Genomic DNA, 25,413 nt, shown 5'->3' with positions numbered 1-25,413 from the left:
CAGTGTAATCTCCCTCGAGTGTTGAGGGAGTGTAATCTCCCTCGAGTTTTGAGAGAGTGTAATCTCCCTCGAGTGTTGAGGGAGTGTAATCTCCCTCGAGTGTTGAGGGAGTGTAATCTCCCTCGAGTGTTGAGGGAGTGTAATCTTCCTCGAGTGTTGAGGGAGTGTAATCTCCCTCGAGTGTTGAGGGAGTTTAATCTCCCTCGAGTGTTGGTCAGTGTAATCTCCCTCGAGTGTTGGTCAGTGTAATCTCCCTCGAGTGTTGAGGGAGTGTAATCTCCCTCAAGTGTTGGTCAGAGTAATCTCCCTCGAGTGTTGCGGGAGTGTAATCTCCCTCGAGTGTTGGTCAGTGTAATCTCCCTCGAGTGTTGGTCAGTGTAATCTCCCTCAAGTGTTGGTCAGTGTAATCTCCCTCGAGTGTTGAGGGAGTGTAATCTCCCTCGAGTGTTGGTCAGTGTAATCTCCCACGAGTGTTGGTCAGTGTAATCTCCCTCGAGCTTTGGAAAGTGTAATCTCCCTCGAGTGTTGAGGGAGTGTAATCTCCCTCGAGTGTTGGTCAGTGTAATCTCCCTCAAGTGTTGAGGGAGTGTAATCTCCCTCGAGTGTTGGTCTGTGTAATCTCCCTCGAGTGTTGGTCAGTGTAATCTCCCTCGAGTGTTGGTCAGTGTAATCTCCCTCGAGTGTTGAGGGAGTGTAATCTCCATCGAGTGTTAAGGCGAGAGTAATTTCCCTCGAGTGTTGAGGGAGTGTAATCTCCCTCGAGTGTTGAGGGAGTGTAATCTCCCTCGAGTGTTGAGGCAAGTGCAATCTCCCTCGAGTGTTGAGGGTGTGTAATCTCCCTCGAGTGTTGGTCAGTGTAATCTCCCTCAAGTGTTGAGGGAGTGTAATCTCCCTCGAGTGTTGAGAGAGTGTAATCTCCCTCGAGTGTTGAGGGAGTGTAATCTCCCTCGAGTGTTGAGGGAGTGTAATCTCCCTCGAGTGTTAAGGCGAGTGTAATCTCCCTCAAGTGTTGAGGGAGTGTAATCTCTCTCGAGTGTTGGTCAGTGTAATCTCCCTCGAGTGTTGAGGGAGTGTAATCTCCCTCGAGTGTTGGTCAGTGTAATCTCCCTCGAGTGTTGGTCAGTGTAATCTCCCTCGAGTGTTGGTCAGTATAATCTCGCTCGAGTGTTGAGGGAGTGTAATCTCCCTCGAGTGTTGGTCAGTGTAATCTCCCTCGAGTGTTGAGGGAGTGTAATCTCCCTCAAGTGTTGGTAAGTGTAATCTCCCTCGAGTGTTGCGGGAGTGTAATCTCCCTCGAGTGTTGGTCAGTGTAATCTCCCTCGAGTGTTGGTCAGTGTAATCTCCCTCAAGTGTTGGTCAGTGTAATCTCCCTCGAGTGTTGAGGGAGTGTAATCTCCCTCGAGTGTTGATCAGTGTAATCTCCCTCGAGTGTTGAGGGAGTGTAATCTCCCTCGAGTGTTGGTCAGTGTAATCTCCCTCGAGTGTTGGTCAGTGTAATCTCCCTCGAGTGTTGAGGGAGTGTAATCTCCCTCGAGTGTTGGTCAGTGTAATCTCCCTCGAGTGTTGAGGGAGTGTAATCTCCCTCGAGTGTTGGTCTGTGTAATCTCCCTCGAGTGTTGAGGGAGTGTAATCTCCCTCGAGTGTTGGTCAGTGTAATCTCCCTCGAGTGTTGGTGAGTGTAATCTCCCTCGAGTGTTGGTCAGTGTAATCTCCCTCGAGTGTTGAGGGATTGTAATCTCCCTCGAGTGTTAAGGCGAGTGTAATCTCCCTCGAGTGTTGAGGGAGTGTAATCTCCCTCGAGTGTTGAGGGAGTGTAATCTCCCTCGAGTGTTGAGGCAAGTGTAATCTCCCTCGAGTGTTGAGGGAGTGTAATCTCCCTCGAGTGTTGGTCAGTGTAATCTCCCTCGAGTGTTGAGGGAGTGTAATCTCCCTCGAGTGTTGAGAGAGTGCAATCTCCCTCGAGTGTTGAGGGAGTGTAATCTCCCTCGAGTGTTGAGGGAGTGTAATCTCCCTCGAGTGTTGGTCAGTGCAATCTCCCTCGAGTGTTGGTCAGTGTAATCTCCCTTGAGTGTTGAGGGAGTGTAATCTCCCTCGAGTGTTGGTCAGTGTAATCTCCCTCGAGTGTTGGTCAGTGTAATCTCCCTCTAGTGTTGGTCAGTATAATCTCCCTCGACTGTTGAGGGAGTGTAATCTCCCTCGAGTGTTGGTCAGTGTAATCTCCCTTGAGTGTTGAGGGAGTGTAATCTCCCTCGAGTGTTGGTCAGTGTAATCTCCCTCGAGTGTTGGTCAGTGTAATCTCCCTCGAGTGTTGAGGGAGTGTAACCTCCCGCGAGTGTTGAGGGAGTGTAATCTCCCTCGAGTGTTGAGGGAGTGTAATCTCCCTCGAGTGTTGAGGGAGTGTAATCTCCCTCGAGTGTTAAGGCAAGGGTAATCTCCCTCGTGTGTTAAGGCGAGTGTAATCTCCCTCGAGTGTTGAGGGAGTGTAACCTCCCCCGAGTGTTGAGGGAGTGTAACCTCCCCCGAGTGTTGAGGGAGTGTAACCTCCCCCGAGTGTTGAGGGAGTGTAATCTTCCTCGAGTGTTGAGGGAGTGTAATCTCCTTCGAGTGTTGAGGGAGTGTAATCTCCCTCGAGTGTTGGTCAGTGTAATCTCTCTCGAGTGTTGAGGGATTGTAATCTCCCTCGAGTGTTGGTCAGTGTAATCTCCATCGAGTGTTGGTCAGTGTTATCTCCCTCGAGTGTTGGTCATTGTAATCTCCCTCGAGTGTTGAGGGAGTGTAATCTCCCTCGAGTGTTGGTCAGTGTAATCTCCCTCGAGTGTTGTTCAGTGTAATCTCCCTCGAGTGTTGAGGGAGTGTAATCTCCCTCGAGTGTTGGTCAGTGTAATCTCCCTCGAGTGTTGAGGGAGTGTAATCTCCCTCGAGTGTTGGTCAGTGTAATCTCCCTCGAGTGTTGGTCAGTGTAATCTCCCTCGCGTGTTTGTCAGTGTAATCTCCCTCGAGTGTTAAGGCGAGTGTAATCTCCCTCGAGTGTTGAGGGAGTGTAATCTCCCTCGAGTGTTGAGGCAAGTGTAATCTCCCTCGAGTGTTGAGGGAGTGTAATCTCTCTCTCGAGTGTTGGTCAGTGTAATCTCCCTCGAGTGTTGAGGGAGTGTAATCTCCCTCGAGTGTTGAGGGAGTGTAATCTCCCTCGAGTGTTGAGGGAGTGTAATCTCCCTCGAGTGTTGAGGGAGTGTAATCTCCCTCGAGTGTTGAGGGAGTGTAATCTCCCTCGAGTGTTGAGGGAGTGTAATCTCCCTCGAGTGTTGGTCAGTGTAATCTCCCTCGAGTGTTGGTCAGTGTAATCTCCCTCGAGTGTTGGTCAGTGTAATCTCCCTCGAGTGTTGAGGGAGTGTAATCTCCCTCGAGTGTTAAGGTGAGTGTAATCTCCCTCGAGTGTTGAGGGAGTGTAATCTCCCTCGAGTGTTGAGGGAGTGTAATCTCCCTCGAGTGTTGAGGCAAGTGTAATCTCCCTCGAGTGTTGAGGGAGTGTAATCTCCCTCGAGTGTTGGTCAGTGTAATCTCCCTCGAGTGTTGAGGGAGTGTAATCTCCCTCGAGTGTTGAGAGAGTGCAATCTCCCTCGAGTGTTGAGGGAGTGTAATCTCCCTCGAGTGTTGAGGGAGTGTAATCTCCCTCGAGTGTTGGTCAGTGCAATCTCCCTCGAGTGTTGGTCAGTGTAATCTCCCTTGAGTGTTGAGCGAGTGTAATCTCCCTCGAGTGTTGGTCAGTGTAATCTCCCTCGAGTGTTGGTCAGTGTAATCTCCCTCTAGTGTTGGTCAGTATAATCTCCCTCGACTGTTGAGGGAGTGTAATCTCCCTCGAGTGTTGGTCAGTGTAATCTCCCTCGAGTGTTGAGGGAGTGTAATCTACCTCGAGTGTTGGTCTGTGTAATCTCCCTCGAGTGTTGGTCAGTGTAATCTCCCTCGAGTGTTGGTCAGTGTAATCTCCCTCGAGTGTTGAGGGAGTGTATTCTCCCTCGAGTGTTAAGGTGAGTGTAATCTCCCTCGAGTGTTGTGGGAGTGTAACCTCCCTCGAGTGTTGAGGGAGTGTAATCTCCCTCGAGTGTTGAGGGAGTGTAATCTCCCTCGAGTGTTGAGGGAGTGTAATCTCCCTCGAGTGTTAAGGCAAGGGTAATCTCCCTCGTGTGTTAAGGCGAGTGTAATCTCCCTCGAGTGTTGAGGGAGTGTAACCTCCCCCGAGTGTTGAGGGAGTGTAACCTCCCCCGAGTGTTGAGGGAGTGTAACCTCCCCCGAGTGTTGAGGGAGTGTAACCTCCCCCGAGTGTTGAGGGAGTGTAATCTTCCTCGAGTGTTGAGGGAGTGTAATCTCCTTCGAGTGTTGAGGGAGTGTAATCTCCCTCGAGTGTTGGTCAGTGTAATCTCTCTCGAGTGTTGAGGGATTGTAATCTCCCTCGAGTGTTGGTCAGTGTAATCTCCATCGAGTGTTGGTCAGTGTTATCTCCCTCGAGTGTTGGTCATTGTAATCTCCCTCGAGTGGTGAGGGAGTGTAATCTCCCTCGAGTGTTGGTCAGTGTAATCTCCCTCGAGTGTTGTTCAGTGTAATCTCCCTCGAGTGTTGAGGGAGTGTAATCTCCCTCGAGTGTTGGTCAGTGTAATCTCCCTCGAGTGTTGGTCAGTGTAATCTCCCTCGCGTGTTTGTCAGTGTAATCTCCCTCGAGTGTTAAGGCGAGTGTAATCTCCCTCGAGTGTTGAGGGAGTGTAATCTCCCTCGAGTGTTGAGGCAAGTGTAATCTCCCTCGAGTGTTGAGGGAGTGTAATCTCTCTCGAGTGTTGAGGGAGTGTAATCTCCCTCGAGTGTTGAGGGAGTGTAATCTCCCTCGAGTGTTGAGGGAGTGTAATCTCCCTCGAGTGTTGAGGGAGTGTAATCTCCCTCGAGTGTTGAGGGAGTGCAATCTCCCTCGAGTGTTGGTCAGTGTAATCTCCCTCGAGTGTTGATCAGTGTAATCTCCCTCGAGAGTTGGTCAGTGTCATCTCCCTCGAGTGTTGAGGGAGTGTAATCTCCCTCGAGTGTTGGTCAGTGTAATCTCCCTCGAGTTTTGAGGGAGTGTAATCTCCCTCGAGTGTTGGTCAGTGTAATCTCCCTCGAGTGTTGAGGGAGTGTAATCTCCCTCGAGTGTTGAGGGAGTGTAATCTCCCTCGAGTGTTGGTCAGTGTAATCTCCCTCGAGTGTTGGTCAGTGTAATCTCCCACGAGTGTTAAGGCGAGTGTAATCTCCCTCGAGTGTTGAGGGAGTGTAATCTCCCTCGAGTGTTGAGGCAAGTGTAATCTCCCTCGAGTGTTGAGGGAGTGTAATCTCTCTCGAGTGTTGAGGGAGTGTAATCTCCCTCGAGTGTTGAGGGAGTGTAATCTCCCTTGAGTGTTGAGGGAGTGTAATCTCCCTCGAGTGTTGGTCAGTGTAATCTCCCTCGAGTGTTGAGGGAGTGTAATCTCCCTCGAGTGTTGGTCAGTGTAATCTCCCTCGAGTGTTGGTCAGTGTAATCTCCCTCGAGTGTTGGTCAGTTTAATCTCCCTCGAGTGTTGGTCAGTGTAATCTCCCTCGAGTGTTGAGGGAGTGTAATCTCCCTCGAGTGTTGAGGGAGTGTAATCTCCCTCGAGTGTTGAGGCAAGTGTAATCTCCCTCGAGTGTTGAGAGAGTGTAATCTCCCTCGAGTGTTGAGGGAGTGTAATCTCCCTCGAGTGTTGAGGGAGTGTAATCTCCCTCGAGTGTTAAGGTGAGTGAAATCTCCCTCGAGTGTTGAGTGAGTGTTATCTCCCTCGAGTGTTGGTCAGTGTAATCTCCCTCGAGTGTTGAGGGAGCGTAATCTCCCTCGAGTGTTGGTCAGTGTAATCTCCCTCGAGTGTTGGTCAGTATAATCTCCCTCGAGTGTTGAGGGAGTGTAATCTGCCTCGAGTGTTGGTCAGTGTAATCTCCCTCGAGTGTTGAGGGAGTGTAATCTCCCTCGAGTGTTGAGGGAGTGTAATCTCCCTCGAGTGTTGAGGGAGTGTAATCTCCCTCGAGTGTTGGTCAGTATAATCTCCCTCGAGTGTTGAGGGAGTGTAATCTCCCTCGAGTGTTGGTCAGTGTAATCTCCCTCGAGTGTTGAGGGAGTGTAATCTCCCTCGATTGTTGGTCAGAGTAATGTCCCTCGAGTGTTGAGGGAGTGTAATCTCCCTCGAGTGTTGGTCAGTGTAATCTCCCTCGAGTGTTGGTCAGTGTAATCTCCCTCGAGTGTTGGTCAGTGTAATCTCCCTCGAGTGTTCAGGGAGTGTAATCTCCCTCGAGTGTTAAGGCGAGTGTAAACTCCCTCGAGTGTTGAGGGCATGTAATCTCCCTCGAGTGTTGAGGGAGTGTAATCTCCCTCGAGTGTTGGTCAGTGTAATCTCCCTCGAGTGTTGGTCAGTGTAATCTCCCTCGAGTGTTGGTCAGTGTAATCTCCCTCGAGTGTTGAGGAAGTGTAATCTCCCTCGAGTGTTGAGAGAGTGTAATCTCCCTCGAGTGTTGAGAGAGTGTAATCTCCCTCGAGTGTTGAGGGAGTGTAATCTCCCTCGAGTGTTGAGGGAGTGTAATCTCCCTCGAGTGTTGAGGCAAGTGTTATCTTCCTCGAGTGTTGAGGGAGTGTAATCTCCCTCGAGTGTTGAGGGAGTGTAATCTCCCTCGAGTGTTGAGGGAGTGTAATCTCCCTCGAGTGTTGAGGGAGTGTAATCTCCCTTGAGTGTTGAGGGAGTGTAATCTCCCTCGAGTGTTGAGGGAGTGTAATCTCCCTTGAGTGTTGAGGGAGTGTAATCTCCCTCGAGTGTTGAGGGAGTGCAATCTCCCTCGAGTGTTGGTCAGTGTAATCTCCCTCGAGTGTTGGTCAGTGTAATCTCCCTCGAGTGTTGGTCAGTGTAATCTCCCTCGAGTTTTGGTCAGTGTAATCTCCCTCGAGTGTTGAGGGAGTGTAATCTCCCTCAAGTGTTGGTCAGTGTAATCTCCCTCGAGTGTTGCGGGAGTGTAATCTCCCTCGAGTGTTGGTCAGTGTAATCTCCCTCGAGTGTTGGTCAGTGTAATCTCCCTCAAGTGTTGGTCAGTGTAATCTCCCTCGAGTGTTGAGGGAGTGTAATCTCCCTCGAGTGTTGGTCAGTGTAATCTCCCTCGAGTGTTGAGGGAGTGTAATCTCCCTCGAGTGTTGAGGGAGTGTAATCTCCCTCGAGTGTTGAGGCAAGTGTAATCTCCCTCGAGTGTTGAGAGAGTGTAATCTCCCTCGAGTGTTGAGGGAGTGTAATCTCCCTCGAGTGTTGAGGGAGTGTAATCTCTCTCGAGTGTTAAGGCGAGTGTAATCTCCCTCGAGTGTTGAGTGAGTGTAATCTCCCTCGAGTGTTGGTCAGTGTAATCTCCCTCGAGTGTTGAGGGAGTGTAATCTCCCTCAAGTGTTGGTCAGTGTAATCTCCCTCGAGTGTTGGTCAGTATAATCTCCCTCGAGTGTTGAGGGAGTGTAATCTCCCTCGAGTGTTGGTCAGTGTAATCTCCCTCGAGTGTTGAGGGAGTGTAATCTCCCTCGAGTGTTGAGGGAGTGTAATCTCCCTCGAGTGTTGAGGGAGTGTAATCTCCCTCGAGTGTTGGTCAGTATAATCTCCCTCGAGTGTTGAGGGAGTGTAATCTCCCTCGAGTGTTGGTCAGTGTAATCTCCCTTGAGTGTTGAGGGAGTGTAATCTCCCTCGAGTGTTGGTTAGTGTAATCTCCCTCGAGTGTTGAGGGAGTGTAATCTCCCTCGAGTGTTGGTCAGTGTAATCTCCCTCGAGTGTTGAGGGAGTGTAATCTCCCTCGAGTGTTGGTCAGTGTAATCTTCCTCGAGTGTTGGTCAGTGTAATCTCCCTCGAGTGTTGGTCAGTGTAATCTCCCTCGAGTGTTGGTCAGTATAATCTCCCTTGAGTGTTGAGGGAGTGTAATCTCCCTCGAGTGTTGGTCAGTGTAATCTCCCTCGAGTGTTGAGGGAGTGTAATCTCCCTCGAGTGTTGAGGGAGTGTAATCTCCCTCGAGTGTTGAGGGAGTGTAATCTCCCTCGAGTGTTGGTCAGTATAATCTCCCTCGAGTGTTGAGGGAGTGTAATCTCCCTCGAGTGTTGGTCAGTGTAATCTCCCTCGAGTGTTGAGGGAGTGTAATCTCCCTCGATTGTTGGTCAGAGTAATGTCCCTCGAGTGTTGAGGGAGTGTAATCTCCCTCGAGTGTTGGTCAGTGTAATCTCCCTCGAGTGTTGGTCAGTGTAATCTCCCTCGAGTGTTGGTCAGTGTAATCTCCCTCGAGTGTTCAGGGAGTGTAAACTCCCTCGAGTGTTAAGGCGAGTGTAAACTCCCTCGAGTGTTGAGGGCGTGTAATCTCCCTCGAGTGTTGAGGGAGTGTAATCTCCCTCGAGTGTTGGTCAGTGTAATCTCCCTCGAGTGTTGGTCAGTGTAATCTCCCTCGAGTGTTGGTCAGTGTAATCACCCTCGAGTTTTGGTCAGTGTAATCTCCCTCGAGTGTTGAGGGAGTGTAATCTCCCTCAAGTGTTGGTCAGTGTAATCTCCCTCGAGTGTTGCGGGAGTGTAATCTCCCTCGAGTGTTGGTCAGTGTAATCTCCCTCGAGTGTTGGTCAGTGTAATCTCCCTCAAGTGTTGGTCAGTGTAATCTCCCTCGAGTGTTGAGGGAGTGTAATCTCCCTCGAGTGTTGGTCAGTGTAATCTCCCTCGAGTGTTGAGGGAGTGTAATCTCCCTCGAGTGTTGAGGCAAGTGTAATCTCCCTCGAGTGTTGAGAGAGTGTAATCTCCCTCGAGTGTTGAGGGAGTGTAATCTCCCTCGAGTGTTGAGGGAGTGTAATCTCCCTCGAGTGTTAAGGCGAGTGTAATCTCCCTCGAGTGTCGAGTGAGTGTAATCTCCCTCGAGTGTTGGTCAGTGTAATCTCCCTCGAGTGTTGAGGGAGTGTAATCTCCCTCGAGTGTTGGTCAGTGTAATCTCCCTCGAGTGTTGAGGGAGTGTAATCTCCCTCGAGTGTTGAGGGAGTGTAATCTCCCTCGAGTGTTGGTCAGTGTAATCTCCCTCGAGTGTTGAGGGAGTGTAATCTCCCTCGAGTGTTGAGGGAGTGTAATCTCCCTCGAGTGTTGAGGGAGTGTAATCTCCCTCGAGTGTTGGTCAGTGTAATCTCCCTTGAGTGTTGAGGGAGTGTAATCTCCCTCAAGTGTTGGTCAGTGTAATCTCCCTCGAGTGTTGAGGGAGTGTAATCTCCCTCGAGTGTTGGTCAGTGTAATCTCCCTCGAGTGTTGAGGGAGTGTAATCTCCCTCGAGTGTTGGTCAGTGTAATCTCCCTCGAGTGTTGGTCAGTGTAATCTCCCTCGAGTGTTGGTCAGTGAAATCTCCCTCGAGTGTTGAGGGAGTGTAATCTCCCTCGAGTGTTAAGGCGAGTGTAATCTCCCTTGAGTGTTGAGGGAGTGTAATCTCCCTCGAGTGTTGAGGGAGTGTAATCTCCCTCGAGTGTTGAGGCAAGTGTAATCTCCCTCGAGTGTTGAGGGAGTGTAAACTCCCTCGAGTGTTGGTCAGTGTAATCTCCCTCGAGTGTTGAGGGAGTGTAATCTCCCTCGAGTGTTGAGAGAGTGTAATCTCCCTCGAGTGTTGAGGGAGTGTAATCTCCCTCGAGTGTTGAGGGAGTGTAATCTCCCTCGAGTGTTAAGGCGAATGTAATCTCCCTCGAGTGTTGAGGGAGTGTAATCTCCCTCGAGTGTTGGTCAGTGTAATCTCCCTCGAGTGTTGAGGGAGTGTAATCTCCCTCGAGTGTTGGTCAGTGTAATCTCCCTCGAGTGTTGGTCAGTATAATCTCCCTCGAGTGTTGAGGGAGTGTAATCTCCCTCGAGTGTTGGTCAGTGTAATCTCCCTTGAGTGTTGAGGGAGTGTAATCTCCCTCGAGTGTTGAGGGAGTGTAATCTCCCTCGAGTGTTGGTCAGTGTAATCTCCCTCGAGTGTTGGTCAGTGTAATCTCCCTCGAGTGTTGGTCAGTGTAATCTCCCTCGAGTGTTGAGGGAGTGTAATCTCCCTCGAGTGGTCAGTGTAATCTCCCTCGAGTGTTGAGGGAGTGTAATCTCCCTCGAGTGTTGAGGGAGTGTAATCTCCCTCGAGTGTTGAGGGAGTGTAATCTCCCTCGAGTGTTGAGGCAAGTGTAATCTCCCTCGAGTGTTGAGGGAGTGTAATCTCCCTCGTGTGTTGAGGGAGTGTAATCTCCCTCGAGTGTTGAGGGAGTGCAATCTCCCTCGAGTGTTGGTCAGTGTAATCTCCCTCGAGTGTTGGTCAGTGTAATCTCCCTCGAGTGTTGGTCAGTGTAATCTCCCTTGAGTGTTGGTCAGTGTAATCTCCCTCGAGTGTTGAGGGAGTGTAATCTCCCTCAAGTGTTGGTCAGTGTAATCTCCCTCGAGTGTTGCGGGAGTGTAATCTCCCTCGAGTGTTGGTCAGTTTAATCTCCCTCGAGTGTTGAGGGAGTGTAATCTCCCTCGAGTGTTGAGGCAAGTGTAATCTCCCTCGAGTGTTGAGAGAGTGTCTACGTCCCTTTTTTCTACTGCCATTATATTGATCCCTAATAAGTACAGCTATTCCACCTCCCCTTTTTCCCTCTTTATCTTTTCTAAATATGTTATACCCTGTTATATGTTATATGTTTAAATCCCAGTCCTGATTTTTCTATAGCCATGTCTCAGTAATCCCTACTATGTCTGGTTCCTCCCAACGCATGATTGCCTCCAGCTCCCCTGTTTTATTATGGGCACTGTGTGCATTGCTGTACAGATAGTTTAACTCATTTTTAATAGGATTTCCTCTCACTTTATGTTTAACCATCTTTTTAGACTCCTGTTCTATTACTCTATTTGATCCCTTGCCATCAATGTCCTCCCTTACTTTATTCTTTCCTATGCTCACTTTTCCTGTTTTGTTTATATTTAGACTGCTTTTGTTTCTTGTAGATCCCTTCCCTCTTCTTACTAGTTTAAAGCCTTTGCCACCTAGTCATACTCACAGAATCATTCCTTTCAGCTAATGTTCCTCCTCCATCACTATCCCTGGGTATGTCCTGTCCCACCGGCAGGACAGACCCTCCAGAGGAGGCGACACAGTGGTATACAGTTCAGAGGGAGTGGTCCGGGGAGCCCTTGACTCTGGACCCCAAGAATGAAGTCTCAGGGCTTCAGGTCAAGTATGGGCAAGGAAACCTCCTGATTACTCCCTAATGCCCTCCCTCAGCTGATGAATCAGTACTCCTCCATGTTGAACAACACTTGGAAAAAGCACTGAGAGTAGCAAGGGCACAGGATGTACTCTGGGTGAAGGACTTCAATGTAGCACCACTACTGATCGAGCTGGCCAAGTCCTGAAGGGCATGGCTGCCAGATTGGGCCTACAGCAGGTGTGAGAGAACCAACACGAGGGAAAAACCTACATGACCTAATTCTCCCCAATTTTCCTGTCGCAGATGCATTTGTCCATGGTAGCAGTGACCACTGCACAGTCCTTGTGGAGACGAAGTCCCGTCTTCACACTGAGGACACCCTCCATCGTGTTGTGTGGCACTGCCACTGTGCTAGGTGGGATGCATCAGAACAGATCTAGCAGCTCAAAACTGGGCATCCATGAGGCGCTGTGGGCCATCAGCAGCAGCAGAATTGTATTCCACCACAATCTGTAACCTCATGGCCCGGCATATCCCTCACTCTACCATTACCACCAAGCCAGGGGACCAATTCTGGTTCAATAAGGAGTGTAGAAGAGCATGCCAGGAGCAGCACCAGGCGTACCTAAAAATGCGGTGCTAACCTGGGGAAGCTGCAACACAGGACTACATGCATGCTAAACAGCGGAAGCAGCATGCTATAGACAGGGCTAAGCAATCCCACAATCAACGGATCAGATCAAAGTTCTGCAGTCCTGCCAATTAACGCCTCATCAGTCTACTCTCAATCATCAGCAAAGCGATGGACGATGTCATCGACAGTGCTATCAAGCGGCACTTACTCACCAATAACCTGCTCACCGATGCTCAGTTAGGTTCTGCCAGAACCACTCAGCTCCAGACCTCATTACAGCATTGGTCCAAACATGGACAAAAGAGCTGAATTCCAGAGGTGACCAGAGAGTGACTGCCCTAGACATCAAGGCAGCATTTGACCGAGTGTGGCATCAAAGAGCCCTAGTAAAATTGAAGTCAATGGGAATCAGGGGGAAAATTCTCCACTGGCTGGAGTCATACCTAGCACAAAGGAAGGTGGTTGTGGTGGGTGGAGGTCAATCATCTCAGCCCCAGGACATCGCTGTAGGAGTTCCTCAGGGCAGTGTCCTAGGCCCAACCATCTTCAGCTGCTTCATCAATGACCTTCCCTCCATCATAAGGTCAGATGTGGGGATGTTCGCTGATGACTGCACAGTGTTCCACTCCATTCGCAACTCCTCAGATAATGAAGCAGTCCATGCCCACATGCAGCAAGACCTGGACGACATTCAGGCTTGGGCTGATAAGTGGCAGGTAACATTCGCGCCACACAAGTGCCAGGCAATGACTATCTCCAACAAGCGAGATTCTAACCACTGCCCCATGACATTCAATGGCATTACGATCGCCGAATCCCCCACCATCAACATCCTGGGGTTTACCATTGACCAAAAACTTAACTGGACCAGGCACTTAAATACTGTGGCAACAAGAGCAGGTCAGAGGCTGGGTATTCTGCGGCAAGTGACTCACCTCCTGTTTCCCCAAAGGCTTACGACCATCTACAAGGCACAAGTCAGGAGTGTGATGGAATACTCCCCACTTGCCTGGATGAGTGCAGCTCCAACAACACTCAAGAAGCTCAACACCATCCAGGACAAAGCAGATCGCTTGATTAGTACCCCATCCCACCACCTTAAACATTCAGTCCCTTCACCTCCGGCATACCGTGGCTGCAGTGTGCACCATCTACAAGATGCACTGCAGCAAATCGCCAAGACTTCTTTGGCAGCACCTCCCAAACCCGCGACCTCTACCACCTAAAAGGACAAGGGCAGCAGGTGCATGGGAACACCAATGAATGGAAAGACCCTAGGCAAGACGGAGGGTCAGAGGGATCTGGGTGTGCAAGTACACAGATCCCTGAAGGCGGCGGAACAGGTGGATAAGGTGGTAAAAAAGGCATATGGGATACTTGTCTTCATTAGCCGAGGCATTGAATATAAGAGCAAGGAGGTTATGATGGAGCTGTATAAAACACTGGTTAGGCCACAGCTGGAATATTGTGTGCAGTTCTGGTCGCCACACTACAGGAAGGATGTGATCGCGTTAGAGAGGGTGCAGAGGAGGTTCACCAGGATGTTACCAGGGCTGGAGCGCTTCAGCTATGAAGAGAGACTGGGCAGGTTGGGTTTGTTTTCCTTGGAGCTGAGGAGGCTGAGGGGGGACATGATTGAGGTGTACAAAATTATGAGGGGCATAGATAGGATGGATGCTGAGGAGCTTTTTCCCTTAGTAGAGGGGTCGATAACTAGGGGGCATAGATTCAAGGTAAAGGGCGGGAGGTTTAGAGGGGATTTGAGAAAGAACTTTTTCACCCAGAGGGTGGTTGGAGTCTGGAACTCACTGCCTGAAAGGGTTGTGGAGGCAGAAACCCTCACAACATTTAAGAAGCATTTGGATGTGCACTTGAAATGCCATAGCATACAAGGCTACGGGCCAAATGCTGGAATATGGGATTAGATTAGACAGGGCTTGATGGCCGGCGCGGACACGATGGGCCGAAGGGCCTCTATCCGTGCTGTATTACTCTATGACTCTATGACCACCACCTCCAAGTTCCATTCCAAGTCACACTCCATCCTGACTTGCAAATATATCGCTGTTCCTTCATCGTCGCTGGGTCAAAATCCTGGAACTCCCTCCCTAACAGCACTGTGGGAGTGCCTTCACCACACGGACTGCAGCAGTTCAAGAAGGTGGCTCACCACCACCTTCTCAAGGGTAACTAAGGATGGGCAATAAATGCTGGCCTTGCCTGCAATGCCCACCTCCCAGGTACAAATAAAAAGTTTCCCAGCACAGATTGTAATCTGCCTGAACTAGACTTTAATATTTCATAACAGAGTACTTGTTTATCTGTAAATTCAGAATAGGATATGCTGAGCCAGTGCAAACCAGCTGCAGGTGTCTATGCAAATTTCTTTGAATAAAATTGTGTAACTAATTTAACACAGGACCATATCCTGGCACTATTTAATCTTGGCTTTCTCATGCAATATTTTTTGTTTCTCTGCCATTGTTATTTACATTTCCCCGAAGAGCTCTTTGGGGTTTAAGCCACTGACTGTAAACTGAGTATCAGTGGGTCACGGACTATACATGACAAAGGGGCCTGCTGATTGACTGTGTGATCCTGACCTCATGGGGATCCATTGTGATCACCAACTAGTGAACACGTCACTTGCCTCAGTCCAAGAGACCATACAAGCTTCTACACTTTGAACCACATGAGAGATGGCCATGGAAGATGGTTTCAGAAACCTTGCTGCCCATATCCTATCTTATATCAGGTCGCGCTGACCCATCACCCCTGTGCTCACTGACCTGCATTAGCTCCCAGTTTCCCAACGCTTCAAATTTAAAGTTCGTATCCTTGTCTTTAAATCCCTCCCTACCTCTAGAAGCTTCTCCAGCCTTACACCCACCCCGCCACCCCCCGCCCCAGTACTCTCACTCTGGCCTCTTGTGCATCCCCTCCATTTGTTCCACCATTGCCGGCCATACCTTGGACTTTGCTCACTCCTTCTCATTGTTTACTTTACGCCTGTGTGAAGCATCTTGCGACGTTTTTCTACATTAAATGCGCAATATAAATGAAAGTTGTTGTTGCTTTCATTGTTGTAGTTGCTTTTGTCCTTGTTGCTGCCTCCGATCACGGAGATCAGCGGCTGCCAGAACCCAGCCTGCAGCACCAGCCTGCAGAACCACGGGCACAGGCGGGCGACTCTCAAGTTGCCGCCTGTCTCTTGCTGGTCCCTGCCACTGGGAGCAGCTCCCCGAAGAATCGGCCAACTCCGCAACCGCAGTAGGACGAGCTGTTCACAACACACAATCAGGACCATCTGGGCTAGCGCTCATAAGGTTACAGTCAGTGGAATCACAGCCTTAGGTCACAGTGAGCAAGGCATGACTGCCAGAAACCAGCCTCACAGTTTGCTTTCCCCATTGAACAGCTTTGGAAACCTTGATTTCCTCAAGATGTGTTTGTCCTGACCTTTTCTGTATTGCCTTGTTATTTGTTGTTTTTTATTTTGATTTGTTGGTGGTCACATACCATCGGAATGTTGTTAATAGACTCATAGAGCGCAGAAGGAAGCCATTCGGCCCATCGTGCCTGTGCCAGCTCTCTGGAAGAGCTCTCCCATTGGTCCCACTCCCCTGCTTTTTCCCCATAGCACTGCAATTTCTTCCTTTTTGCATTTATCCAACTCACTTTTGAAAGTTACTGTTGAATCTGCTTCCATCAGCCTTCAAGTAATGCAGGGAGCAGCAACTCCTTGATGACGAATGGTGATGTGAGAGCAGTTACTTGAGGATGTCACAAGACTGGTAAAATTGGCTCCGCCTCTCCAACCAGGACTGCACACTGTGTGCAGACAAGTGGCCAAAGCGAGTGTCGAGTATCTCACTGATGCAAGGACAGCTCTGGCAGCAGAAAAGCCAAGTGCGTTGATCACTTTCACTTCCCTTGCATATTGCTCCTCTGGCTGCAGGAATTTGCACATGTCTGAAGTGTTAAGGCACAGCCTCCTTCCGCACTGTCCCTCACTGAGCTCCAGGCAGATAACATGCCAGCAGTTCTCAAGCTACAACAGGTAGTGGCAATTCCTATAGCCTCAAAGCTCCTGTCTATTGCCTTGTGTTGCTACTGCTCCAGCATCAAAGTATCTGATATTGACAGATTCAACGCAACAATCAGTGAAAAACTCTTTGGACACTATCTCCTGCTCTGCTCAACACTGGAATCTTATAGCTCATGTCAAACACTGGAATCTTATAGCTCATGTCAAACACTGGAATCTTATAGCTCATGTCAAACACTGGTCTCTGTGGTAGATCACAAGGCAATGCCGCTGTACATTCAGTAAATAGCAGAACAAAGTGGCCATCTTTTGTTCAGTAGAAAATATTTCCCTGTTACTGGCAGGAGCCATGCAATCAGCTCCCCGTTAACAATGTCTGTTGTTGTGTGAAGCCTTCCTCCATGAGAGAGCGAGAGCCCACAGTCACACTGACCAGAGCCATCCTAGTGCTGGGAGCAGGGCTGAAGGGCCTTAATTAGGAAATGCAGTGGGAAATAGGAGCTGGAGGGTGACAGTATGTTTCAGGACCTTGGAAAAGAAAGGAATGTTAGAGACCAGTAGGAGTTGGCGAGGATGGTTGGCCAAGGGTGGGATTTTGGAGAAGGAGGTGGTGACAGCGGATTGGGAAAGGAGTGGGGCACTGCCTTAGTAAAGGGGTAGCCAGGAGGGGTCAGGGCAGTGGAACATTGGAACAGGAGGAGGCCATTCAGCCCCTCGAGCCTGCTCCAATTCACCCCCAGCATCCACAGCCTTTTGGGGGGCAGAGTTCCAGATTTCCACCACCCTTTGTGTGAAAAAGTGCTTCCTGGGTTCTCCTGAATGTCCGAGCTCTAATATCAAGGTTCTGCCCCGGTTCTGGATTCCCCACCAGAGGAAATCGTTTCTCTCCATCGACCCGATCAAACCCTTTTAACATTTTAAATAACGCGATCTGCAGTCTTGTTGCTTCACTGCAGTCTTTGAAAAATCAGACCGCCAGTGAACCACAGAAGGCCATTCAGCCCATTGTGTATGCACCTTCACTTTGTTACAGCAACCCCAAATTAACACCCCCCCCCCAATAGCCCTGGATCAATCCCCAACTAATCCCGCTGCCCCGCTCTCCCCGCATAGCCCTGTATCAATCCCAAACTAATCCCACTGTCCCGCTCTCCCCCCATAGCCCTGTATCAATCCCCAACTAATCCCGCTGCCCCGCTCTCCCCGCATAGCCCTGTATCAATCCCCAACTAATCCCACTGTCCCGCTCTCCCCCCATAGCCCTGTATCAATCCCAAACTAATCCCATTGCCCTGCTCTCCCCCCATAGCCCTGTATCAATCCCAAACTAATCCCACTGCCCCGCTCTCCCCGCATAGCCCTGTATCAATCCCCAACTAATCCCACTGCCCTGCTCTCCCCCCATAGCCCTGTATCAATCCCAAACTAATCCCACTGTCCCGCTCTCCCCCCATAGCCCTGTATCAATCCCAAACTAATCCCACTGTCCCGCTCTCCCCCCATAGCCCTGTATCAATCACCAACTAATCCCACTGCCCTGCTCTCCCCCCATAGCCCTGTATCAATCCCAAACTAATCCCACTGCCCTGCTCTCCCCCCATAGCCCTGTATCAATCCCAGACTAATCCCACTGTCCCGCTCTCCCCGCATAGTCCTGTATCAATCCCAAACTAATCCCATTGCCCTGCTCTCTCCCCATAGTCCTGTATCAATCCCAAACTAATCCCACTGCTCTGCTCTCTTCCCATAGCCCTGTGTCAATCCAAAACTGATCCCACTGCCTCTCTCTCAGCAAAGTTGAAGCCCATGGAATAAAAGGGACAGTGGCAGCATGGATATGAAACTGTCTAAGTGACAGGAAACAGAGAGTTGTGGTGAACGGTTGTTTTTCGGACTGGAGGAAGGTATACAGTGGTGTTCCCCAGGGGTCGGTTCTAGGACCACTGCTTTTCTTGATATATATTAATGACTTGGACATGAGTGTACAAGGCACAATTTCAAAATCTGCAGATGACACAAAACTTGGAAGTATAGTGAACAGTGAGGAGGGGAGTGATAGACTTCAAGAAGACATAGACAGGCTGGTGAAATGGGCAGACACGTGACAGATCAAATTTAACGCAGAAAAGTGTGAAGTGATACATTTTGGTAGAAAGAATGAGGAGAGGACATATAAGCTAAATGGTACAATCCTGAAGGGGCTGCATGAACAGAGAGACCTGGGGGTATATGTGCACAAAACGTTGAAGGTGGCAGGGCAGATTGAGAAAACAGTTACATAGAAACATTGAAGATAGGAGCAGGAGTAGGCCATTCGGCCCCTCAAGCCTGCTCCGCCATTTAATGAGATCATGGCTGATCATCGAAATTCAGTACCCTGCCCCTGCTTTCTCCCCATATCCCTTGATCCCTTTAGCCTTAAGAAATATATCTAACTCCTTCTTGAATATATTTAATGAATTGGCCTCAACTGCCTTCTGTGGCAGAGAATTCCACAGGTTCACCACTCTCTGGGTGAAGAAATTCCTCCTCATCTCAGTCCTAATTAGCTTACCCCTTATCCTTAGACTGTGAGCCCTGGTTCTGGACTCCCCCGCCATCGGGAACATCCTTCCTGCATCTAGTCTGTCTAGTATTGTTAGAATTTTATAAGTTTCAATGCGATCCCCTCTCATTCTTCTAAACTCTAGCGAATATAAGCCTAATCAATCCAATCTCTCTTCATACGTCATTCCTGCCATCCTAGGTATCAGTCTGGTGAATCTTCGCTGCACTCCCTCCATAGCAAGAACATCCTTCCTCAGATAAGGCGACCAAAACTGCAAACAATACTCGAGGTGTGGTCTCACCAAGGCCCTGTACAACTGCAGCAAGACATCCTTGCTCATGTACTCGAATCCTCTCACTATGAAGGCCAACATACCATTTGCCTTCTTAACCGCCTGCTGCACCTGCATGCTTACCTTCAGCGACTGGTGCACATTGACACCCAGGTCTCATTGCACTTCCCCTTTTCCCAATCTATTGCTGTTCAGATAATAATCTGCCTTCCTGTTTTTGCCACCAAAGTGGATAACCTCACATTTATCCACATTATACTGCATCTGCCCAATCACCCAAGCTGTCCAAATCATACTGGAGTTTCTCTGCATCCTCCTCACAGCACACATGCCCACCCAGCTTTGTGTCGTCTGCAAACTTGGAGATATTACATCTAATTCCTTTGTCCAGATCATTAATATGTATTGTGAATAGCTGGGGTCCTAGCACCGATCCCTGCGGTACCCCACTAGTCACTGCCTGCCACTCGGAAAAAGACCCATTTATTCCAACTCTTTGCTTCCTGTCTGCCAACCAGTTCTCTCTCCAAGTCAGTATCTTACCCCCAATCCCATGTGCTTTAAGTTTGCACGCTAATCTCTTATGTGGGACCTTATCGAAAGCCTTCTGAAAATCCAAATATACCAAATATATAGTAAGGGGAACAGATAGGCGTTTCTGTGGCCGTAGACGTGAACCCAGGATGGTTTGTTGCCTCCCTGGTGCCAGGGTCAAGGATGTCACTGAGCGGCTGCAGGGCTTTCTGGAGGGGGAGGGTGAACAGCCAGTGGTCGTGGTCCACATTGGTACCAACGACATAGGTAAAAAGAGGGATGAGGTCCTGCATCAAGAATTTAGGGAGCTAGGTAACAGATTAAAGAGCAGGACCTCAAAGGTTGTAATCTCTGGATTACTCCCAGTGCCACGTTCTAGTAAGTATAGGAATGGGAGGATAGAGCAGATGAATGCGTGGCTAAAGAGTTGGTGTAGGGGGGAGGGTTTTACTTTCCTGGATCACTGGGCCTGCTTCTGGGAAAGGTGGGATTTGTACAAGTCGGACGGGTTGCACCTGAACCAGAGCGGGACAAATATCCTTGCGGGGAGGTTTGCTAGCACTGTTGGGGGGGGTTTAAACTAACTTGGCAGGGGGATGGGATACAGAGGGGAGCTGAAATAGGGGGGGATGTGCTGCTAATTATAGAGAAAAAAACAAGTCAGCTTGGTAGACAGGGCAAATATATATGGGCAAGGCTGGATGGCATCTATTTTAATGCAAGGAGTCTTGCAAATAAGGTGGATGAACTGAAGGTGTTGATAAACACATGGGAGTATGATATTGTTGCTATCACGGAGACATGGTTGAGGGAAGGGCAAGATTGGCAGCTCAATATTCCGGGGTACAGAATCTTCAGGCGAGACAGAGGGGGAGGTATAAGAGGAGGGGGTGTCGCAATATTAATTAAGGAGTCAATTACTGCAGTAAGGAGGGATGATATATTAGCAGGGTCCTCTAATGAGGCCATATGGGTGGAGCTTAAAAAACAAAAAGGGGGCAAGCACTTTGCTGGGAGTGTACTATAGGCCTCCAAACAGTCAGGGGGAGATAGAGGAACAGATATGTAGGCAAATCTCAGAGAAATGTGCAAATAATAGGGTAATAATAATGGGGGATTTCAACTTCCCCAATATTAACTGGGATAGTCAGAGTGTGAAAGGCTCAGAGGGTGTAGAATTCTTAAAGTGCATCCAGGAGAGCTTTTTGAGCCAGCATGTAGAAAGTCCTACAAGAGAGGGGGCGGTACTGGACCTAATTCTAGGGAATGTGGCCGGCCAAGTGGAAAAAGTGCTAGTAGGTGAGCACTTTGGTGATAGTGACCATAATATGGTAAGATTTAAGGTGGTCATGGAAAAGGACAGGGATGGGCCGGAAATAAAGGTTCTAAATTGGGGGAAGGCCGATTTTAATAGGATAAGGCAGGATCTGGCCAAAATGGACTGGGATCAGCTACTTGTAGGAAAATCCGCATCGGAGCAATGGGAGGCTTTCAGAAGGGAGATTGAGATCATACAATGGCAACATGTTCCCGTAAAGGTCAAGGGTGGTTCCAAAAACCACAGGGAACCTTGGATGTCAGGGGATATACGAGAATGGATTAGGAAAAAAAGGAGGGCTTTTGGTAGATACAAAAGGCTAAAGACGGAGGAAGCCCTAGAGGAGTACAAAAAGTGCAGGGGGATACTTAAAAAATAAATTAGGAGATCAAGGAGGGGCCATGAAATAACACTGGCGAGCAAAATAAAGGAAAAGCCGAAGATGTTTTATAAGTATATTAAGGGTAAGAGGATAACTAGGGAAAAAATAGGGCCCATTAGGGACAAAAGTGGCAATCTGTGTGTGGAGCCGGAAGATGTAGGAGGGGTTCTAAATGAATTTTTTGCATCTGTTTTCACTATGGAGAAGGACGATGTAGACATAGAAATAGGGCGGGGGGACTGTGATATGCTCGAACATATTAACATCGAGAGGGAGGAGGTATTGGCGGTTTTAGCTGGCCTAAAAATGGATAAATCCCCAGGCCCGGATGAAATGTATCCCAGGCTGCTGTGTGAGGCAAAGGAGGAGGTTGCGGGGGCTCTAACACATATATTCAGGACCTCTCTGGCCACAGGGGATGTGCCAGAGGACTGGAGAACCGCTAATGTAGTACCATTATTCAAGAAGGGTAGTAGGGAAAAACCGGGGAACTACAGGCCAGTGAGCCTAACATCAGTGGTAGGAAAATTATTGGAAAAAATCCTGAGGGACAAAATTTGTCTCCACTTGGAGAGGCAAGGATTAATCAGGGATAGTCAACATGGCTTTGTCAAGGGAAGATCATGTCTGACTAATTTGATTGAATTTTTTGAGGGGGTGACTAGGTGTGTGGATGAGGGTAACGCAGTGGATGTGGTATACATGGATTTCAGTAAGGCCTTCGATAAAGTCCCGCACAGGAGACTGGTCAAGAAGGTAAGAGCCCATGGAATCCAGGGTGCCTTGGCACATTGGATACAAAACTGGCTTAGTGGCAGAAGGCAGAGGGTGATGGTCGAAGGTTGTTTTTGTGACTGGAAGCCTGTGGCCAGTGGGGTACCACAGGGATCGGTGCTGGGTCCCTTGCTGTTTGTGGTCTACATTAATGACTTGGATATGAGTGTAAAGGGTATGATCAGTAAGTTCGCGGATGATACAAAAATTGGTAGGGTGGTAAATAGCGAGGAGGGTAGCCTCAGTCTGCAGGACGATATAGATGGGTTGGTCAGATGGGCGGAACAGTGGCAAATGGAATTTAACCTGGAAAAGTGCGAGGTGATGCACTTTGGGGGGACTAACAAGGCAAAGGAATACACAATGAATGGAAAGACCCTAGGCAAGACGGAGGGTCAGAGGGATCTGGGTGTGCAAGTACACAGATCCCTGAAGGCGGCGGAACAGGTGGATAAGGTGGTAAAAAAGGCATATGGGATACTTGCCTTCATTAGCCGAGGCATAGAATATAAGAGCAAGGAGGTTATGATGGAGCTGTATAAAACACTGGTTAGGCCACAGCTGGAATACTGTGTGCAGTTCTGCTCGCCACACTACAGGAAGGATGTGATCGCGTTAGAGAGGGTGCAGAGGAGGTTCACCAGGATGTTACCAGGGCTGGAGCGCTTCGGCTATGAAGAGAGACTGGGCAGATTGGGTTTGTTTTCCTTGGAGCAGAGGAGGCTGAGGGGGGACATGATTGAGGTGTACAAAATTATGAGGGGCATAGATAGGATGGATGCTGAGGAGCTTTTTCCCTTAGTAGAGGGGTCAATAACTAGGGGGCATAGATTCAAGGTAAAGGGCGGGAGGTTTAGAGGGGATTTGAGAAAGAACTTTTTCACCCAGAGGGTGGTTGGAGTCTGGAACTCACTGCCTGAAAGGGTTGTGGAGGCAGAAACCCTCACAACATTTAAGAAGCATTTGGATGTGCACTTGAAATGCCATAGCATACAAGGCTACGGGCCAAATGCTGGAATATGGGATTAGATTAGGCAGGGCTTGATGGCCGGCGCGGACACGATGGGCCGAAGGGCCTCTATCCGTGCTGTATTACTCTATGACTCTATGACTCTATGACATCCACTGGTTCTCCCTTATCTATTCTACCAGTTACATCCTCAAAAAATTCCAGTAGATTAGTCAAGCATGATTTACCTTTTGTAAATCCATGTTGACTTTGTGCAATCCTGTCACTGTTTTCCAAGTGCTCTGTTATTACATCTTTTATAATGGACTCTAGCATTTTCCCCACTACCGATGTCAGGCTTACCAGTCTCTACCAGCGTTTTTAAATAGTGGAGTTACATTTGCTACCCTCCAATCCATGGGAACTGTTCCAGAGTCTATAGAATTTTGGAAGATGACCAGCAATGCATCTACTATTTGTAGGGCCACTTCCTTAAGTACCCTAGGATGTAGATTATCAGGCCCTGGGGATTTATTGGCCTTCAATCCCATCAATTTCCCTAACACCATTTCCCTACAAATACTGATTTCATTCAGTTCCTCGCTCTCATTAGACCCTATGTTCCCCGACATCTCTGGGAGGTTATTTGTGTCCTCCTTTGTGAAGACAGAACCAAAGTATGTATTTAATTGGTCTGCCATTTCTTTGTTCCCCATTATAAATTTCCCTGATTCTGACTGCAAGGGACCTACGCTTGACTTCACCAATCTTTTTCTCTTCACATATCTATAAAAGCTTTTACAGTCAGTTTTTATGTTCCCTGCAAGCTCACTCTCATACTCTATTTTCCTCCTCTTAATTAATCCCTTTGTCCTCCTTTGCTGAATCCTAAACTGCTCCCAATCCTCAGGTTTACTGCTTTTTCTGGCCAATTTATATGTCCTCTTCTTGGATCTTATGCTATCCCTAATTTCCCTGTTAGCCACGGTTGAGCCACCTTTTTTGTTTTATTTTTATGCCAGACAGGGTTGAGCAAATTCTGTAGTTCATCCATGCGATGTTTAAATGTTTGCCATTGCCTATCCACCGTCAACGCTTTAAGTAACCTTCCCCAATCCATCCTAGCCAACTCGCGCCTCATACAATAAAACAAAAAAGGTGGCTCAACCGTGGCTAACAGGGAAATTAGGGATAGCATAAGATCCAAGAAGAGGACATATAAATTGGCCAGAAAAAGCAGTAAACCTGAGGATTGGGAGCAGTTTAGGATTCAGCAAAGGAGGACAAAAGGATTAATTAAGAGGGGGAAAATAGACTATGAGAGTAAGTTTCCTTTATTTAAATTCAGGACCCTAGTCTCTGAGTCAACTACTTCACTCTCCATCTTAATGAAGAATTCTATCATATTATGATCGCTCCTCCCCGAGGGGCCTCGCACAACAAGATTGCTAATTAATCCTTTCTCAGGGGCAGCACGGTGGCATAGTGGTTAGCACTGTTGCCTCACAGCGCCAGGGACCCGGGTTCGAATCCGGCCTCGGGCGACTGGCTATGTGGAGTTTGCACATTCTCCCCGTGTTTGCGTGGGTTTCCTCCGGGTGCTCCGGTTTCCTCCCACAGTCCAAAGATGTGTGAGTTAGGTTGATTGGCTATGATAAATTGATCCTTAGTGTTAGGGGGATTAAATACATGGGGTTATGGGGATAGGGTGGGATATGTGTTGGTGTAGGGGTTACGGGGATCGGGTGGGATATGTGTCGGTGCAGGCTCGATGGGCCGAAATGGCCTCTATCTGCACTGTGGGGTTTCTGTGATTTCTGTGATTACATAATACCCAGTCTAAGATGACCACGTAAGATGACCTGATCATACTGGTCCAGGAAACCATCCCGTATACACTCTAGGAATTCCTCCTCCACGGTATTGTTACCAATTTGGTTAGCCCAATCTATATGTAGATTTAAATCACCCATGATAACTGCTGTGCCCTTATTGCACGCATCTCTAATTTCCCGTTTAATGCCATCCCCAACCTCAGCATTACTGTTTGGGGGTCTGTATCCAACTCCCACTAACATTTTCTGCCCCTTGGTATTTCTCAGCTCTACCCATACAGATTCCACACCATCAGAGCTAATATCCTTCCTTACTATTCTGTTAATCTCCTCTTTAACCAGCAATGCTACCCCACCTCCTTTTCCTTTTAGCCTGTCCTTCCTGAATATTGAATACCCCTGGATGTTGAATTCCCAGCCTTGGTCACCCTTTGCCATGTCTCTGTACAGAAGCATACGGGATCCTGGGCTTCATAAATAGAGGCATAGAGTACAAAAGCAAGGAAGTTATGATGAACCTTTATAAAACACTGGTTTGGCCTCAGCTGGAGTATTGTGTCCAATTCTGGGCACCGCACTTTAGGAAGGATGTGAAGGCCTTAGAGAGGATGCAGAAAAGATTTACGAGAATGATTCCAGGGATGAGGGACTTCAGTTACGTGGATAGACTGGAGAAGCTGGGTTATTCTCCTTAGAGCCGAGAAAGTTGAGAGGAGATTTGATAGAGGTGTTCAAAATCATGAGTGGTCTGGACAGAGTAGAGAGAGAGAAACTGTTCCCATTGGCGGAAGGATCAAGAACCAGAGGAGACAAATTTAAGGTGATTGGCAGAAGAATCAAAGGCAACATGAGGGAAAACTTTTTTATGCAGCGAGTGGTTATGATCTGGAATGCACTGCCTGAAA

General features: G+C 48.7%; 1 protein-coding gene across 1 annotated transcript in view; it reads left to right on the top strand.

Annotated features, from left to right (window-relative positions):
* lrrk1 (leucine-rich repeat kinase 1) overlaps positions 1 to 25,413 on the top strand; it is a 404,527-nt gene that overhangs the window by 374,959 nt on the left and 4,155 nt on the right.

The sequence above is a fragment of the Somniosus microcephalus genome, chromosome 27 (genome assembly GCF_052327205.1).
Source record: "Somniosus microcephalus isolate GS21.2 chromosome 27, FLI_Smic_1.0, whole genome shotgun sequence".
Classification (NCBI taxonomy): Eukaryota; Metazoa; Chordata; class Chondrichthyes; order Squaliformes; family Somniosidae; genus Somniosus; species Somniosus microcephalus.
The sequence above is the reverse complement of the archived record's forward strand: the minus strand, read 5'-3'. Positions and strand labels throughout refer to the sequence as shown.